Source organism: Pogona vitticeps, chromosome 1 (genome assembly GCF_051106095.1).
Source record: "Pogona vitticeps strain Pit_001003342236 chromosome 1, PviZW2.1, whole genome shotgun sequence".
NCBI classification, from domain to species: Eukaryota; Metazoa; Chordata; class Lepidosauria; order Squamata; family Agamidae; genus Pogona; species Pogona vitticeps.
In genome coordinates, this window is record NC_135783.1 from 64,988,845 (window position 1) to 65,009,043 (window position 20,199).

At 42.0% G+C, this 20,199-nt stretch overlaps 1 long non-coding RNA gene across 1 annotated transcript in view; it reads right to left on the reverse strand.

Annotated features, from left to right (window-relative positions):
- Positions 1 to 5,372: 5,372 nt before the first annotated feature.
- LOC140705734 (uncharacterized) overlaps positions 5,373 to 20,199 on the reverse strand; it is a 48,300-nt gene continuing 33,473 nt past the window's right edge. The window contains exon 2 of the long non-coding RNA XR_013540509.1: positions 5,373 to 17,012. This is a non-coding gene — a long non-coding RNA (uncharacterized LOC140705734). The remainder of the gene's footprint in view (positions 17,013 to 20,199) is intronic.

Genomic DNA, 20,199 nt, shown 5'->3' on the forward strand with positions numbered 1-20,199 from the left:
CCTCACCATTGGCTATGCCGGTTAGGATTTATGTCAGTTTATTTATTTTAAATACGTTTAACCCACCTTTCTCCTTAAAAAGGACCCAAGGTGGTTTGCAACTAAAAGGCAATATTTAAGTTAGTAACAATGAGTATACAATGGAGATGGGAGCTTTGTATTCTTCTCTTGGGGGAGGTGAATATGAAGCTCGCCTCCACAGGTGGCCAATCCAATTCAGCCCTCTCCTGAACCAGGGCTTCCACTTACCGCTTGTGGCACACCAATCACGGAAGTTGCCCAACTGGGGCTTCCCCGCTTCCCTGCACTGTTAACCAATCAGCAGCTGAATAGAGAGGCTTGTCATCCCACCCCCTCACCAGACTGGTCAGTAGCGCAGGGAGGTAGGGAAACCCCAGCTAGGCTTGTTCCATGATTGGCATGGCACAAAGGATGATGGCTGTGCGTGCCATGCTGCAAGCGGAAAGTGGATGCCTGGTTGGGGAGGAGGGTCCAATTGGACTGGCCACCTGTGGTGGCGAGCTTCATCTTTGTCTCTCCCAGGAGACGAATACAAAGCTCCCATCTGTAATATACATTATTAAAAGATCAGTGAATACAAAACCAAAAAACTTAAGTAACACCAAAATACTCTACATTCAATGTGGTAAGGTCTAATAATCCATTTCAAAAAGACCTTCTTGGCAGCCATTCACTCTGGGAAAGCTTGCCTGAAGAGAGAAGTCTTCACCTGCTTGTGGAAGGACAGTAAACATGAGGCCAGTCTAGCTTCCTGTAGGAAGGAGTTCCGGAGTCTGGGAGCAGCTCTCCCACGTCCCCACCAAATGCACCTGTGAAGTCCAACAACATCTGCAAGGACACACTGTGCCCATTCCTGAATTAGGAAAACCAAGTAGGAAACAACTATTTACTCCTGTCAAATGCCCACCACCTCTGCATGTCCCTTGAACTCTGATCTGAAGGCAGTTCATTACTGCTAGTATTTCAGGAGGACAGGAAATTATGCTTGTCAGTATGCTCGCCTTCACCAGCATGAGCCAAATCCTTAAGGTATGGACACAGAAAGAACACAGCTAACCTGGTTGACTGTCAAACATTCAGGTTCTATTTCACCTGTAATTCTTCTAACTTTCCCCCCAATTTTCCCAACTGCTTTCTTCGCCTTTACACCATACCACTCAACTCTGTCTTGTTTCCCTCTCCGTGTCTCTTTGCTTCAACATTCACTTCGCTCTTTTCTCTATTGTTCTTTTGTCTTTCCTCGCCCCCCCCCCAGCCTTCTGAGGGTGATGACAGGCTGAGCCCAAAACAGGGTGAATGCCACTGCTGTCCATCACAACAGTATTTCAAATATGGCTGCATATTGCTCTGCATAGTAGCATGCCAATATTACCAGCTTTTTATTCAGTCCTAGCTGAAAAAAATTGCCCACCTGGGCTAAGAGCATGATGATGCCCCTCCACCATTACACATGCCGACTGAGCCAACAAGCAGTAGGATTTTAGTTCTTTACAAATAAGATAGGATCCTCCACCATACCTAAGGGCCTCAGGGTGGTCTAGGACTGAAGGCCAGACTAACTGACAGATGCAACATGTAAGAGGAAGGAATGTCTCAGGAATTGTAGGAGCTGTAGGCGGACTCTGTAGCTTCCTGAGGCAGTCGCCTGACTCTTTTCGTTGGTCCCTGAAAATCCCAGGCAAGCATTTAGCATGGGATTGACCTTTTTCACAGGTGTCTCACTGTCAGTCAATACCTTCATTCTGTTACCTGTCATGACCCAAAGTTTTTCCCCAGATTATTTCTCACCAATTGCTAAATTATGTCATCATGTACATGTATCTAATAATGCACATACACACGAGTGATTCATCAGGAATATTTAAACCAAAGTCACAGGGACCTCGGGAACAATCCGGTTGCTAAGATAAATAAATAATCAAAAAGGAAATACAGAGGCCAGAAAGTACAAATAATCAGATGTCTTTTTTCAATTAAAAAGGTGAGGATGGTGCTTTACACATAAGCAATACTCAAATGCAGTTAGTGCAACTAGTACATTGGGGTGAACAAGAGAAAAGGCTCCAATTCAGATAAAAACAGGGGAAGGTGCCAATGAAGGGGTGGGCAAACTACAAAGGAACAAACCTAAAATGGAAGACAAGAAGGCTGGATTGTTACAAGCATTCTCCTAAAAGGCCTATCATTTTATTGTAGCTTTAAATACCTCCAAGCATTTGAAAGATTGTATCCTCCTTAATCTCCTTTTCAACATCTTTTGAACTATTTCTTATCATGATGCCTTAAAATCTGTAAAGGCTGACTTTAAAAAAAGCACCACCTTTCCCTATAGTGACTGGAATTGTAATCTTCCTTTAGTAGCATGCACTCAATCACCTTCCAACCAACCACTCTTCAGACATGCAAAGTTTGACGGGGAAGAATTACTGCTTTCTTTGCTCAGTCCTCACTTTTCTGGGGTAAATGCTGCCACAGATTATTCTTTCCCTTGGGCATGTCCTACTGATGCGAATCTCTGCCCATTGATCAGGAAGGTGGATGTTGTCAATCTAGGTCATTCCTAATCAATCCAGTCTAAAACATGGCACATTTCCCATTTAGGGCTTTTTTCTCTCCATCCATTTTGATTTCTGAGAAACACTCCATGGAATGCCAACAAGGGAACTCAGTTAGGTCACGCTATTCTCTTGGTGGGCTCAGTGTTTGCAACCCATCCCATTGCTGGGTGTCCCAAGGAAACTTTACTCCCCAACTGAATAATTCGGATCCTCCTTCTTCTCTAGTCCATCTCCTGAAATTGAGAAGATTTTTCACATCTGTCTAAAATGTGTTCAATTACAGTTGCTATCAAAATTATTCAACCCCCATTGAAAATCAGGTTTATTGTCAAAATTTACAGACTTCCAGCTGTTTGCAATGAACAAATCAAACAAAAGCAATTGAAATAGCTAAACACAATGAATGCTTCAAGTGGTTTCCCCAAATTCAACTGAAAACGCTGCTGCTATTGGTATTGTCAACATTCAGGCTTCCTTTTGCTATGTGCCCTTTTTCCTGCTGGCAACTTGGGCACCATATTGTGCAGCAATATGGTGTCATTTCCTGACATTTTGAACCATGGGTACAGAAGCACTATACTCCACATTCACAAACTGGAGGGTGTTTCCACCCTCCACTTAAGAATTGAATATCTAAATAGCTGCTGGTTGTGCAGAACTAGTCTTCATATTTTCATAAGTGAAATCACAGACTTGACATTTCCTGGATTGAGGTGAGTTTCACTGAAGTATTGAGGGGTCTGTTCCATATTTTCTACTAGCATTTGGGATATAAGCCCTGCTTCTTGTGTTCCTAACAGCATTTTTACTCCACAGTTGTCTCCCTACCACATTTCTGTGGCTTTTCTGAATTCCCTATCAGTTCACTGTAGCAAACTGCCATTAGGAGGACCAAACTCTGGTTCGGTAACAAAATCTTTCAGACAAGCAGTCAGGTCCTAAGCCATGGAAGCCAGGTTTGTTTGTTTGTTTGTTTGTCTGTCTGTTTGTTTGTTTATATACCACCCATCTGGCAGCCAAGGCCCCTCTGGGAGGTTTATAAAAAATAACATAAAACAACAAAATAGAAAAATAGCAAATAACTACATCAATATATAGGGCAAAAAATCAAAAATCACAAAGAGCAGTGAGGATAAAATTACAATACAATAAATAGAATTAAACGCATAGAAAAATATAGAAACATGGAGCATGGCAGTATCAGTTTGTTCAGGGAAGGCCTGTCTAAATAGCCAGGTTTTTAGTAGTATTTTGAATGTGCCCATTGAAGGGGCCAGGACATAGAGGAGGAGACTTCCATCATTGTAGCACCACTGCCGAGAAGGCCTGATTTCTATTGGTTGTTTTCTGGGCCTCTCTCAGGGGTCAGAACTCTCAACTCCCCTGGAATTATCTTATAGGGTCGGCAGATCAAACTTGAAGGAGATGCTCGGCTAGATATTGAGGTCCCAAACCATTTAGGGCCTTATAGGTTAGTACAATTACCTTGAAACTGGTACGGAAGTGAACAGGAAGCCAGTGTAAGGTGGCCAGGGTGGGGGAGATGTGTTGGTATTTTCTAACCCCACATAGAAGTCTGGTTGCCGCATTCTGGACCTGTTACAGTCTCTGTAGCAGTTCCAAGGGCAGCCCCACCTAGAGGGCATTGCAGTAGTCTAATCTTGAGACTATCAGTGCATGGACTAGCATGGTGAGAGACCTGGTGTCAAGGTAGGGACATAGCTGGGTGATTCACTTTAGGTGGAAATGTGGATTGGACCACAGACTATCTGAGATGTCATTGATAGCGATGGGTCCAAAAACATGCCTAAGCTATGAACCTCATCGTTCATGCAAAGAGTGCCCCCCAAAAGACAGGGAGGCACCCAGACCAGAGACACTAGGGGCCCCCACCCGCAGGATTTCCATCTTGTCTGGGTTCAGCCTCAGTCTGTTGTCCTTCATCTATCCCATCACCGCATCCAGGCAGCGCTCAAGGGACAGGACAGCATCCACTGAAGAAAGGTGGAAGGAGAGACAGAGCTGTGTGTCATCTGCATATTGGTGACATGACGCTCCAAAACTCCTGATGACCTCCCCCAGTGGTCTCATATGGATATTAAATAGCACTGGGGAGATAATTGACCCCTACGGGTCAATTGAGAGTCTACAGAGCTGACAACATCTCCACAAGCTCAACTCTCTAGGGACGGTCCTCCAGGAAGGACTGGAGTCAATCCAAGGCCTGACCACTGATCCCCAATCCCAAGAGTCTCCCCAGGAGGATACCGTGGTTGACAGTATCAAAGGCCACTGACAGACCAAGAAGGACGTTTTGCCTCTGTTGGCTTCCCTCAGGAGGTCATCTTGCAGGGTGACCCATGCCATGACACGGCCTGAACTTGGACTAGAATGGATCAAGGGTGTCCTCCAGGACTGCCTGAAGGGTTCACCACAATATTTGGCTGAGCAGTCAACTGCAGATGACAAAATTAGAATAAAAGCAAAGGGAGGCCCTCTAAACAGATGCTTTAAAAATGAGGAGAAGGAGGACTAAGAGCCGCTGCCTAGCCTGGACAGCTGAGCAATCCAGCCGTCTGACTTCAGTCATCACTTCTTTATGTATTTTTCCTTATGAGCAAATTCTTGCAGCATAGGTGAGGAATGATATCCGTCTTTTAACTACCCGCCTCTAGGAACACAAACTATTTGAAAATGCCAGCAAATGCCTGACCCTCCTCAATCTTTGGCTGTCAGGAAAACGTTGCAATTAAACATTCTTTTTAAAAAATGACCTGTCAGAGATGAAGTAGGTTTTTGTCTGTATCCAAGCTAAATCTTAAAAAAATAATAACAAACAGAAAAACTTCACTTATGTGAGCTGGCCCAAGGAGATGGACATTAACTGTCCAGGGAAACAGGCTATCAAAATGAGTGATCTGTGAAATTTCACCTCTTTTTCTGTTGGTGAGCAGCTGGGGAAATCCTATGATACTGAGCTCACTGTTCAGCATTTTGTGTCTCAATGATCACAGATGACTAATTTTTCAGGATAAAGGTCCCCAAATGAGGAGCCCCAAAGCTTGTTGTTGTGACTGGACTAAATCCAACTGTTAGTCCCAAGCAGAGCATATCCATTATGTACATGTTGACTTAACAAAGTCCCATTGAATCATTGGTTTCCTTCTAACTGGGGCCAATAATGCTCAGGTATCACTGGTGATTAGGAGTACATTTTCAGCTAAAGCTGATGCACCAGATGCACCCATTCCTGGATATGTATATCACAGCTACAGTGACACATGCCTTGGTTACACCCCACTTTACTGGGGCTGCCTTTCAAGAGTATTTCTAAACTTTAGCTGGTCCAAAATCCAGATGCTAATTTGAGACCAGTTACAGAAAGCATATACCTCTTTTTCTCCAACAGGTTTACTGATCACCAGTCCATTTCTGGGCATAATTCAACCAGAAAGACAGATAAAATGGATACTCAAGCCTGAACTCTCAAAAGAGCAAAAATGAGTGAACGGAGGCTATCCTACCATGCACATATAGCGAGAGTACAGAACTGACCAGAAAAGACAATATTGCTGGGAAAGGGGTGGTGTAATAAGAATAAAGGGAAATCTAACACGAGACAAATAGTCTCAATAAACAGAGCAATAGCTGCCAGTTTGCAAGACCCGAGTTCTTAATGGAAAACACAGTATTGCTGGGGAGGGTAGTAGGAAGGGAGAACAAAATAATATGAAGAGATGTAGGTAGGATATTGTAGAGGTCATTAACTCAATTCCTATGGGATGTCCTGCCCCAGGACATGTACATGGAATCACTCCTATCTTTTTTTAAAAGTAAGCCTTAAAGACCTATCTGTTCAGGACTGCTTTTAATTGATCTTTTTTTAAAAAAATCTTCAAAACAATTCTTTAAAAATCTTTATGCGATTTTATTGATGTGGACATTTTTTGTATTGTCTTATGTTTTTGTGGGTTATTTTCCATGTTCTTTTTATTAGCTGCATTTGTTGTACAGTTTTATGCTGTATAGCAGCCTTGTCGGAAACAGCAGTATAAAGCTTTTGTAAACAGGCAAACCAACAGTGGGCATCATTAATACACATTTGCATGTCACATGTATTTAATATTACAAAATAAATCATACAAAAACCCAAAGCCAACCCCCAAGCTCCATACCAATATGTTCTTTCTTTCATGGCAAAATACTGCGAGGTATACAGCAACAGAATAATATGGCCAGATTTTCTTGATATGCATCGTGTTGATGTGTAAAATACAACCCTTCTAAAATAAATGGAGAAGACATACTAATCATGTGAAGTGCAAAAGTCAGCACTCAGAACTGGAATAAAGCAGGCAATTAGCAATTGCTTTTTCAGGGGCCTGTTTCCTGGATGCTCTTTATACAAGTATTAGAGGATCTGTGGTGGAGGCCAAGTCTGGGAAAAAGTAATTCAGGGTATTTCATTGCTCAAAGTATCTCATGTACTTGTGAAAAATCCAAAAACAGCTCAGCTAACAGATCTGGCCATTTCAAAAGTGAGTGTGCCAGCTATGAGAGTCATTCTAATTTGTTGCATGTGTATTTTGTTCAGGGTTTTTTTTGTTTGTTTGTTTGAAATGAGCGACTAGACCTCTAGTCAAGCTGCTTGAAAGTGATATACTCCAAACACTTTACATTTTAGCTGCAGACCTGTGGAATATGGTGTGACTTATTTCCAAGAAAGTGTGCTGAGATTTTGCATGTTTATTGTAATTTCTACCCAGGAGGAATGGCCAGAAGTTGAGGAGGTATGGCCATGGGGCCTCAACCATGAACCCTGCCTGACGGTGAACCATCCTTGTGCAAATGTTACCATCCTGATAACAGTTGAAAGAAATGAGAAGTTTCATGAGGCCAACGTCTTATTATATGTGTGCAGAGTGTGATGGAGGGATTTTTCCTTTCCCCAGTTGCATTTTGTATACACCCAGCTGGGATACCAAGGGCTATACTCTATAGCTGAGCCTTTGCTGTACCTGAAGTGACTTTAGTCGCCATATGATTATGCCCTTACTTCTGACTAGGTAAATGCAGATATCCTATTAAATTCTTTCTGGATGGTGTTATGTATTTCAGGCTATTTATAAAAAATGTCAGGGTTGTAAACTGAATCCTTCCCATTAACTGTGAGTAATCTGTGCTATATTTATTTGCATCCCATCCATGCTTAACACCTCATACCTACTGTAGCAGCTTTTAGGAAACTGTAAGAAGAGGTGTTAATATTTAGTTCCCACTATTTTATTTGAAGAAGCAAATTAAGTAGTTTGCTCAAGGCTGATTGTACATCTGATATACACCAAATGCATCAGACTTTGCCTTTTAAAATGAGTTTTATAAACATATTTGTTTAGATCAGAGCTAAAAGATTTTTTTTGGACTACAGCTGCCATCAAGATGATGGAAAAGAAACCTTCTAAGTTTCGATCAATTAAAAAAATTACCTTAAACATCCTTCATTTGAATTCTATGTAATTTCAGGGAACATAACAAGAAAAAAATGAGCACAACATTTTACCAGAGTAATGACAAGAATTTTGACCAAACCCCAGGAGGCAGTGGAAGACAGGAGGGCCTGGCATGCTCTGGTCCATGGGGCCACCAGGAGTCAGACATGACTTAACGACTAAACAGTGACAATGACAAGAATTAGTGATATGAACACAGTACAGACAGAAATTATGAACAACCTATATCATTTGTAGATAGGCATGGTCATAAATGACATTTTAAGAAAATGTCATTTATGACCATAATCGCCAGATGATCTATAAACCGCCTGCACAGTGTTGAATGCTTCCTGTAATCCTGTTCATCAAAAAGCCAGGTATGCTTGCCATCTAGACATTGGCAAAACCAACTGATTTACTGTGGTATCAACTCATAAAGGCAAATTTTTTCTCCACCAGGCATATCATCTAAATAATATGAAATATACTCTTCATATACACCTGCCAAAGAAAGTAATCACTTTTGTTTGCAGTTGTCAGGTTCAGTGCTGTAGCTTATGTAGTGAGAAAGTAATTCCACCCACCCAAGAGGGAAGGATCTTTAGGCCTAGAGGAAATCCAAAAACGTCTGCTGTTGTTATGTGCCCTGAAGCTTTATCTGACCGTAGTGACCTTATGAATGAGTCATCTCCAGAATGATCTTCCATTAACAGCTCTGCTTAGCCTTTGCCAACTCAAGGCTGTGGTTCCTTTATTGAGTCAATCTATCTCATATTCTGTCTTCCCCTTTCTCTACTGCCTTCAACTTTTCCTAGCATTATTGTCCAGCAAGTGTTGTTTTCTCATAGCGTGTTCAAAATATGATAGTGTCAGTTTCATCATTTTTTTCTTCTAGGGAAAGTTCAGGCTTAATTTAACCTACCTTTCTTGTTTTTCTGGTGGTCCGTGGTATCCACAAAGCTCTCTTTCAGCATCACATTCCAAAGAAACCAAATTTGTTTCCTGTTGTCTTTCTTCACTGTTCAACTTTCACATTCATAATTATTTCTTAAAAGTCTTTGTAGGAAACCTCCCTGGGAGAGTGGGGTTAATTACCAACAACCTGATGAAGACCTGACATTCTCTATGGTCGCGAAACACTCACATGTTGTTTTTGTGTGTGCTGGCAGGAGATGGCAAACTGAGGAAGGTAGTGGATTCAATAGAAAAGCTAAAGAACCCTGAACAGCATTTCATGCTGCAACATTTTGCTACAGGTTCCAATTGCTGCTTTTCTGACTTTTCCCATTAAGAACTCATCTTAATTTAAGCTTTATTATATGCCTTGCTCATGATTTCAAAATCTACTGTCTGGATCCAATGTTGAGGGATGAAATTTAATAAAACTTTAAGAAGTTTTATTGTTGCTGAACAGGGAAGAAAACACTGTAGAACAGTTGCTGGCTTTTACTGATCTGGGTGCTCCACCTTGTGGCTGCCATTTCATATTTCATGCAAAAAAGGAGCGTTTGCAGTTTCATATTTAGATAATTGATGCTTACATTGGCAACACCGTGTGACTGGCAACATTGTGTGATTTTTAAAGTGATTCAATAAAGGTATCACCTAACTCTTGCAATTGGCAACTTTGTAAGCATGAGTCATTGTTGCAAGCATTGTTGCAAGCATGCAACAATAAATGACTCCAAATGGAGAGGAACAAACCTGATAACTTGGAGTTTAAAGGACAGTGCAATGATTTTAAAGGACATTGAAGAAACACACATCCAAATGCAGAAAATACACCAGTACTGGCTGAAGATGCTTCTGCAAACTGGTCATTCTCTTCCTGGATTAGGAGAACAGCACTCTCACCCTCCCATCCAGTTTTGTTTCTATTACTCTTCCCCAGACTCTGAGCTTGGGACTTTCTTCCTGGGAGGTCCAATGATACCCAAAACATCCAATTGGCTCTCTCCAGAGACTTTGCTGAAGAGAAGGATGCTTTGCCAAGCTGAGAAACCAGGACAGCGCAGTTCCTATGTTTCAGAGGAGGGAAGGTTATACATCGCTTAGGGGGACTTGATCTTTGAGAGGGTACACAGTACCACCACCTTCAAGGGGAGGATGAACGATGTGATTCTGCTGCCTGCTTGGATGCATGCCCCCCTTCCCATGCAATGAATGTGTGAAGAGCAGAATAGTCATATGCTCTTTACAAAGGATCATCATCTATTTAAAGGCTGTCAGGTCTAAGTATCTTTAAAAACCAGACACTATCAGAAGGAAGAGCAGGGACATTTTTTTTCTTGATTACTACCTGGACAAGAAACTGCATAGGCAAACAGATCACCATGTCATAATTTTGTTTCTGTCTAAATTCTAGTTATTGCTTAACTAGTAATGTCAGATATTGTGGACAAAGCACTTGATCACTGTTGGGCCACCACCTCATCCCTTGACCCTTGCCCAGCCTGGCTAATCAAAGCAGTCAGGCCTTAACCAATGAATGGTTAACAGCAATAATTAATGGGTATCTCCTAGAGGGCAGGGTTCCTCTTGCCCTCAAGGAGACACTCATTAGGCCCATCAGGAAGAAACCAAATTTGGTGGCAGACGATATTGGCAACTACAGGCCCATCGCCAATGTTTCTTTCATTAGTAAAGTAGTGGAGAGGGTGGTGGCCAATCAGCTTCAGGTTCATTTGGATGAAACAAATGTCCATATAGTTTCCAAACTTGTGAGTGAAACATGAAATTAAACATAAAAACCTTTCTCACCTTATATGTGCATTATATAATTTATAGCAGTCCTGAAATTTTTTTCAGTATCTTTGTGCCCATATTGCAGATGGGGGAATGCAAGCTAAGGGAACGATTTCCCTAAGACCACAGAGGGAATTAGGAAAGCAGCAGGCTTCCGACTAGGTAGAACATGCACTTTGCCTGGAGAGGGTCTCAAGTTCAAACTGTGGCATCTCATTTTTTAGGAAACAAATACAACTTTTTTAAAAAAGAGATTCTTGAAAGATGGCAAGCACCACTTCTGACCAAAAACCCTGGGGAACTACTACCGATGAGAGTACACAGCAGTGGGCTCGAAGCTTGTTTACATGTGGTGATAACACCACCTTTCTAACTGACAAACAACACATTGACCACAGGGTTGCCTTCAGCATCATGACTATCATGCTGCAGGTTCAGCTGAAGACATTTTTCTCCCTGATGGTAACCTCGCCTGTTCTGTGTACAAAAGATTACTTGGCTAGCTTATTAGACAACCACTGAATTTTACTTTAACACTGATAACAACCTATATCCGAAAATAGCAGGATAGGTTGGGAGGCACAAAACTGTCTGTGTAGCACATAAATCTGTCCTTCCACATGTTTCTGCTGCTTCCCAAGACTTGCCACCTGAGGCAACTCTGCCCAACAGTAGGGCACGCTGCCACATGCTGACAACACTGATTGCTTTTCTTATCTTGTATTGTCTCCCTTTGTGCTAATCAAAAGCAATGTGCACAGTTCATCTTTCCCTTTACCAATCACAGTATTCTTTAAGACAAGTGTTTCTCTGGAAATATTATTCATTTAAAAGCACTATGAAAGAAATGCCTTAGCATCACACAAGTTTTTGATGCCTTTCAAGTTGTATGTGATGAGGCAGGCCTCTAGGTGGCCTCATATATTCACCTGAAGTATAGGAACCTGCTTACCATTCTTTCCTCTAGTTATTTCTAGCTGCAGATTAGAAGTTCACCGGGAATACTTAAAAGGTGACAATGTATTAATTGCAGGCACTGATCTGAGTTCTGGCATGCAGATATCCTGCTTAGCAAACTTTGAAAATAGTTTCCAAAGCCTTCCTGCAGAAACTGTCAATAGGGGTGTGTGTTCAAAGCATGGCAGCAGGAGACATCTTCAATAAATAAATAAATAAATAAATAAATAAATAAATAAATAAATAAATAAATAAATAAATAAATAAATAAATAAACAAACAAACAAACAAACAAACAAACAAACAAACAAATAAATAAATAAATAAATAAATAAATAAATAAATAAATAAATAAATAAATAAATAAATAAATAAATAAATAAATAAATAAATAAATAAATAAAACAAAGCAGGTGAAAAATACCCAATCCATTGAGTTCCAATCTGTACAGGAAACAGCGTTCACGTGCATAGTGACTCTAGAATACATATGAGAATCCACCATGGTCAGCAATTAAAATTGATCATGTGACTCAGTGACCAGTTTGTGGGGTCCTGTGTGATCAGCAGGCAGCTCAGGCCCTTGCAGTTGATTGTATGGCCTCCCCACCCTCCACTGAAATTCCTCTTCCCGTCTGCAATCCTCTTCCCTTTCCTCCTATAATCAGCATTTCAGAACTAGTGTTTTGCAAAAAAATAAAAAATAAAAAAAAGATGACAAATTCTGACCATTCTCATTTAATTTCATTGAGAAGAAATTCATTTCAAAAAGAACTTCAAAAGAAGAGAAATTCTGGAGAAATTTTCATGAGTAAGATTCAAGGTTTTCCTAAGGAGGACTTTACATACGAGGAGTCTGAGGGGTGTTTGTGTGTGTTTGAGCGTGTTCTGTTTTTTGTATTACACTCATCAATATAGAATGAAAGAACTGTGCATGTTTAGCCTTGAGAAAAAGAAGACAGAGGGATGATATGGTAGCACTTTTGAAATACTTGAAATGCTGTCATACAGAGGAGGGGCAGGATCTGTTCTTGATCATCCTAGAGTGCAGAACATGCAACAATGGGCTCAAGAAACCAGATTTCCATTGAATATCATGAAAAACTTCCTAACTGTTAGAGCAGTAAGACAGTGAAACCAATTGCCTTAAGAAGTGGTGAGTGCTCCAACATTGGAGGCATTCAAGATAAACTTAGACAACCACCTGGCAGATATCCTATGATTTGTATTCCTGCATTGAGCAGGGGGCTGGACATGATGGTCTTATAGGCCCCTTCCAATGTCACTATTCTATGATTCTATGATTCTTTGTAGTGGACGGTAGCCTCTGCACCTTTGTGTATATTAAAAGGGAGGATGGAGGATGAAAAAGCCCCATCCTCCATTTTTGTCTCCTGTTTTTTCTTAATGTTTCCCTAATTGACGCAACACAATTCTAACTCTATACTAGGTGGATGGATTGCTCATTCGTTATGCCACTTACTTTATTTAATAATTAAAAGGGGGGGAAGGGAAAGCCACTGGGGGCAGCTGAATGAAGGCTGTGAGAAAAGGCAGAGAAGGGGGCTATGCCAGTGCCATGGGCTCCACCCCCACAAGGCAACAGAGCCACAACTGAGGAGAAAGGTGGGGAAGGTCAGGGTTCTCTCCCTTCTTTCTCATCAACCTGCACCCCAGTGTTTCCCCCTCATGCCAGTATCAACACTGCACGCTTGCCCTGTCGTGACTACCCTCTGCTGCTGCCTTCTTACTTGTGTGTAAATAGGGTAAATTCATTTGCAAGCAAACTGGGTACACTTACACATGAGTAAATTGACAACTGAAAGGCTTGTGTGGTCCCTTCTCATGGGAAGATTAACATCTCTAGTGTGAATGGAAGTGAGAGACAAAATAGATCTCATCGAAGATAAGAACCTTTTAGGTGCAAACCAAACTCCCTTGCCTGGACAGGTCCAAATTTTCTAGTCCTCAAAACGTTTTTTACATTCACAACATGGAAGGCCAACTGAAATGGTGTGTAGAGCAGGTGCCAAAAATGCTTCACACCTCTCAACCCCTGCAAGTGGATTATTAACCATAGGCCTGTCACTTCAAAATGCTCCAGAGCTCACTGTGTGGCTCAGTTATAATTATAGACACTGTGATGAAAGGAAATTCTCTCTTGCTATGGATATGGCCTTCTGAAATATATCATTGTCTATCACTCACCAAGGATCCATGAGACACCCTCAAAGATTCTTTCCTGCAAAAAAAATCCGATGTAATAAATATGCCTTAAGACAGTGGTCCCCAACCTTTGGCCTCCAGATGTTCTTGGACTTCAACTCTCAGAAATCCTGGCCAGCAGAGGTGGTGGTGAAGGCTTCTGGGAGTTGAAGAACATCTGGAGTTGCAAGGTTGAGGACCACTGCATTAGACAACTCTTGTCCCTCCAACCAACATCACCTGATTATTGGAAGAAAGGTCTATCAACAGCTTTCAGGCATGGTAGCTACATGACACCTCCATGTTTAAGGACAATGTGCATGACAATACCAGATGTCAAACAGGCTGTGCATTTGAGGGTCCTATTAATGTACCACCATATTATATAAAACTCTTCTAAGTGAAAGAAGGGGGCTGGACTAATCAAGATCCCACCTACATACCAAAACTTTATATTTATTTATTTATTTATTTATTTGTTGGATTTAGATCCCGCCCATCTGGTATATTCTACCACTCTGGGTGGCTTATATGTGCATGCTGGTATTTTTGGTGCAGCATCCTCCAAGTACCCAACTAACAAAAGATGCCAACAAGAGGAATCTGAGCGTTCCTGAGCAGGAAAGCCAGAGGCTTGGCTGTTCCTTTAACTCTGACCTCTACTTCCTCCTGCATCCCTTGTTCCACCAATATTCTCAGGGTCAGCCTGTCAATTTTACTTCCTTTCTTACCTGACTTATGCAGACATACCTTTGCTCCTTGTCAGTATGCCGTCTCAGGCACACATCAACCTCCTAAGATTGTTAAGCATTTTTTTGGTCTTCAATATAATTTCCCTAATAAAATATAGTTGTTTATTTTTAACTGTTTCTCCACCTTTATTGGGGGATCTAATAGCCCACATGTCTTATGCAGCACTTACTCTGCTAGTGAGAGAAAATGTCATAGTTGCTTTTTCTCATGCTTTGAACATTCACAACAGATATCTGTTTGGAGTCTCTTCTCATCACTGCCCTCGATTCACATAGGACAAATGTATAAGAAGGGACACATATAGGGTACCTGTCAGTCACCCACATTGAGGAGCTCTGTGCCTATACATTGGTTGAAAAATTGGCATGTACAGTAGGTATTGTTGTCAGCTGGCAGGTGGCATGGCAATTTCCCCCTCTCAAGACATGATGGAGATCTGTCTAAATACACCTTGCCTGTAACTAGGGAATTTTAAAATGTACATTATTCTTGCTAGATTCATGTTTTCCTTTTGGGCCATTGTAACATGCTCTGTGGGAAACAGATTTTGAAGCAAGCAAAAAAAAAGTGTGCTGCTTATATACCACCCCATAGTACTTCAAGCACTCTCTGGGCAGCTTACAAGTTAATTATGCAGGCTACACATTGCCCCCCCCCCCCCCGTGAGCTGGGTACTCATTTTATTGACCTTGAAAGGATAGAAGGCTGAGTACCTGGGACTGAACCCCCAGGTCGTGAGCACAGTTTTGGCTGCAGTACAGCAGTTTAACCACTGTGCCATGAGGCTCTTAATCAAGTAGCTGGTCCAGGTTGCTGAGGTCAGACTACTGATGGTGGCTAGTTATAGTGAGCATAGACTTCCTTGATACAATACCTGCTTCCTAGGCACAGTTCAAGGTGCTGGTTCTACCTGTAAAGTCATATCTGGCTTGTACCAAACTATCTGAAAAACATACACAAACCAGTTCAGATGTCAAAGCTTTCAGGAGAGACTCTTCTCTTGGTTACACCACCCTCAGAGGGTTGTCTAGTGGAGACAAAGAGAAAGGTTCTCCAAAAGCTGCATCCAGGTTCCGGAGCTTACTGTGGGGCAATGCAGGAAGGCCTTCTCTCTGTTGTCTTTCCACTGACAGGCAAAGAACCTATCAGTAGCATCTAAGCTGTTAAAGGGCTTTTAACTGGTTGGGTGCAGTTATTGTGGTTTTTTTTTTTTAAATGTGTGTTTTTAAAATAAAAACCCTGTTTTAATGTTTGAATTGTCTAAAGTTTTAAGTGACAGCTACCTTGAGTGCTATGTTTGTAGTAGAAAGGTAGGGTATAAAATGAATAAAATAATACACAGAGGTTTGGGGTGTCTGGCTGTGAGGCCAGGAGATCCAATCCCCACTGTCCCTCCTTAGAGAGAAGTCAGCTGAGATCACCTGGACGTCTGGGGTGGATGGGGTTACATGTTCTACAACCTGTCTGCTCAGGGCAACCTCCACAGTTTTAGAGCACCGCAGAAGGAGGTACTGGTAAAACATTTCTGCGTACTATAGTCCTACAAAACTGTACGACTGCTACTGTAAGACTGCATCAATTTAGCAACACAGTGTTATTGCTGCTGCCGCTGCAATGGTAGTGGTAGTAGTCTCTCCGCTTCCCATATATGAATACGTTTCTTGATTCTCATTACTTGATTCCTCGGTCCTCAGTAGGTGACAGATGAATGAAAACTTGAATTTATGGTGAAAATAAGAGGGCCCAGAACTCAAATGCAAAGGAGAGCAATTGTGAGATTGAGAAATGCAGAGGAAAATGGCACAGCTCTGTCTCAGATTGTCTGAATGTCATATTCAGCACCACTGATAGCCATGGTTTGTATTACGGTTGCCATTTATTCCAGGCTGTTCTTTGGTTCAGCCCACTCCAGAGTAGCAGTGCTACCAGATAAGGCCCATGAATAACATTAATAGTGCAAATGTTACTCTATGTCATTGTGGTTGCAATTACACAAGTAATTTGTTTTTCTGCAGCACCAGCTACCATCCTGAGTGATTCATCGCTTATTCTTTGGCATCACCCGCTTTGGCAGGCAAGACTGGATGAGAACAATCGTCCTGATGTTGCATCCTTTTATCTTGTTGTGGTTAACAATGTGCCAATAGTTGTCTTGAAAGTCTTCCTTTTTGGCATTGTCCCTTGCTGAAGTTTAAAATTTAAGAATACAGGGTAATAACCGAAGACTTTTCTTCTGGTCTTAATATTTACTGGCACGCTTTCCATTCAAACTTCTCTTTTCCTGCATGCAATAAATATACACATCATTTATTTACTTAATACATTTATATTCAGTACATTTATTCTTCATTGGCACTGAAGAAAGCATCCCTCATCCTCATCCTTACCATTATTATCATCACCATCACCACAATAATCAGAAATATTTTTACGCTGTTTCAAATTTGCACAAATCCCAAATACAGAAACAATAGGGACGGGGGGAAATGAACAAGAACACAATATTACAGCATTTTAAAATATTCCAAGTGGCTTATGGTGAGAGGAAAGGTAAGGTATAAAGGTAGAAATTGAATAAATGCCATGAAAAAGCTCTACGAGGGTTAAGGCCTTGACAACTCCTACAGAGGGGAGATAATTCCATAGGAGGGGCCCTGCCACAAAGAAAAGCCATTTCTCTGATCCTGCCAGGCAGAAAGCTGTAGGCAACAGCTGCAAAATGTTGTGTCTCTGTCAGATTAGGCCGTGTAGAAATATGGTTATGGTGAATGCAAAGGCTAATCTTGCAAAAATTTCTGCAGTAGCAGCAGCAGCAGCTCTAGAGCATGCAAAATGTTGAGAAAGGAAAGAGGGTTTCTGAGCATCATATTCTGAATGTATGAGAACGAACTCTAAAGTCTGGATTGCTTGCTGGGTTCCATTGTACTCATGCTTTTCCATTCTGTTGATGTGGAACATGCCTTTCTCCCAAATGAGGGCTTACAAAAATTTAGAAGACAGATAAAGTTAAAACACTATAAATTGCAATATTAAGAGCAATAAAACATATTGCATATTAAAGAAATAATAAGTAGAATCATTTAAAAGTTCAAAGGCATAGTTAAAAGATTTTTCAATTTTTTTTACAATTTCCCCATAAAAACATCTTCCTTGATGGCTGGTCATTCGTTTATTTACAATATTTATTTACAATATTTTTTAGCCGCACCATTGCCAGTGGCTTCTGGGCGGCGTACAACAATATTAAAAACATTAAAAACATTTTAAAAGATAATATAAAATAGCATATATTAAAACATTTTCTTAAAATATTAATATTAATAAGTCCTGCTGCTCATGTGGCTAGCTAGGGAGTACAGTTTAATTAAAATGCTGGCTAAACAGAAAGGTCTTTGCCTGGCGCCAAAAAGCCAAGAGTGTTGGAGCCAGGCGGACCTCTATAGGGAGGGCATTCCAAAGTTGGGGGGCAACAGCCGAGAAGGCTCTATTTCGACATGCCATCCCCCTCACCTCTTTCAGGGATGGCACCTTCAGAAGGGCCTCCTGGCCTGATCTTAGAGGACGGGCAGGCTCAGGGGACCAACCTGCCCTCTGTTTGGAGGGGCTTCCAAGCCCGAGATTGGCTGTAGAATGGGTGAGGCTGTAAGGGTGCTTGGAACAAAGGAGAGGCCTCTCTTGAAGACCCTAGAACTCAAGAAACATTAAATGGGGGAAATACTGTCTTTTAGACAGTCACAGAAGGCTCCATAGGTCATAAGCAGCACTTTGAATGGTGCCCAGAACTGGCCACATTGATTGAGCCCCAAAATCTGAATCACAAAGAATGCCTGCCCCACAACTTGAGTTTCAGTCACATACTGCCCGCGAGCCGCTCCTGTCTGGCCCGCCCGTCGCCCCTGAGTGAGCTGGAGCTCCGGCTCCTGTCACTCAGCACAGCAGTAAGCAGATCTCTCAAGATCCGATGCTGGGAATCTCACGAGTTTTGACTGTTACTCTTGAGCCGCAGGCTGTGGAGCCTGCGGCTCAAGAGGCCGGAAGCGATCCTTGCACAGGTGATGTGATGACGCATCACATTACCTGTGCGGGATAGAAGACAGTTGGAGAGGAAGGCTGTGGGGAAACAGAGGACTGGTGAGTTAGCTCAGTGTCACGTTTTTTCTTCCCCCCCCCCCCCCGCCCGGGAACGAATTGCAATGCTCACATAGCTAACTCCCTAAAAAGTTTAGGGAGTTAGGCTAACTATGTCAGCCTTGTAGTTCATTCACCGCAGGGCCTCACCCAATGGGGGCCTATTACTACCCACAAATTGGGGGCCTATTACTACCCACCTAATGGCGGCCTATTTTTAAGTAAAGTTGGTTCGGCCACCGAACACAGTTCAGATTTTTCATGTGGCCCCCTATAGAAATTAAATGCCCATTCCTGGTGTAGTGCTAGAAATCACCAGTCTGGAAGCACCCAGGCATGCTAGTCTTTGAAACAGGAACATTAGCCCACAGACAGGGGAGATTATGTTTCTGGATTGCATCTCCCAAAACATTTGAGTTGAAATCCAGAAAAGTAACTTTATCTATCTACGTCTAAGTCTGTGAGTATATTTGGACGTCACCGTAAACATACAAGCTACAATGAGTCTTGGGCTTGTACTCCCCTGTTCTTGTAATCCCCATACTGCAACTTGCAAACCTACAGCCTCCATCTTGGAATACCACTTAGACTCAGATATTGACACCACACCATGTGGTCAAAATGTTCCTCTTTCTCCTCACTTATGCACTTTCTCCATTTCCAAAATGCTCAGGCTGAAGAAGCATCCTTCCAGACTCAGAAAAGAGTTTACCCAACATTTTAGTGGTCAAATACAGTTATTACCCGCCCACCCCTGTCTTTTAAGTCAGTGGTCCTCAACCTTGGGCCTCCAGATGTTCTTGGACTTCATCTCCCAGAAATCCTGGCCAGAAGAGGTGGTGGTGTAGGCTTCTGGGAGTTGTAGTCCAAGAACATCTGGAGGCCCAAGGTTGGGGACCACTGTTTTAAGTAATGGAGTTGGATGGGGCCCATATGGTCATCAATTCCAACCTCTGCTCAATACAGGAATCCAAATCAAAGTATATCTGAAAGATGGTTGTCTTTCTCTTGAATGCCACCAGCACTGGAGCGCTCAACACCATTCAAGGGAATTGATTCCATTGTCATATGCTCTAACAGTTAGGACTAGAGATGGGGGTATTCGTATTCATATATGAATACTCCCGCACAGGTGGCAATAACAATGGTCCAGCCTCACGGGGCCAGACGGTCCACTCACAATTCTGCCACTGCTGGGATCCTTCCTATCACTCCGGAGCTCACAATTGGCTCAACACTCCTGGGAGGAGGTGGGATGACAAGCCTCTCTGCTAGGCTGAAGAGTGGCTCACAGATTGCAAGCTCCTGAGTGATAGGAAGGATTCCAGAGCTCACGGCAG